The following is a 396-nucleotide window of genomic DNA, read 5'->3' as shown; positions in this document are numbered from 1 at the left end:
TCTTTGATGCGCCTTATTTCTTTGGTTTTGGTATTTATGGTATTGAGAAAGGGCGGTATATTTAGACCTCTTTTGGACTCATTTGATGTCATCATAGGTTGCAAGCCCCGCCGCTCACTATGATGTCATAATGGTTGACTATGGGATGGAGGATGTGTGATGGGTATATGGGCACTGGACTATGGGATGGAGGATATGTATGATGGGTATATGGGCACGGGACTATGGGATGGCGGAGATGTTTGATGGGTATATGGGTACGGGACTATGGGATGGAGGATATGTATGATGGGTATATGGCATGGGACTATGAGATGAAGGATGTGTGATGGGTATATGGGCACTCGACTATGGGATGGTGAATATGTATGATGGGTATATGGGCATGGGACTATG

The sequence above is a fragment of the Dendrobates tinctorius genome, unplaced genomic scaffold (genome assembly GCF_039654945.1).
Source record: "Dendrobates tinctorius isolate UK_male_01 unplaced genomic scaffold, ASM3965494v1 ptg000008l, whole genome shotgun sequence".
Lineage (NCBI taxonomy): Eukaryota > Metazoa > Chordata > Amphibia > Anura > Dendrobatidae > Dendrobates > Dendrobates tinctorius.
The sequence above is the reverse complement of the archived record's forward strand: the minus strand, read 5'-3'. Positions refer to the sequence as shown.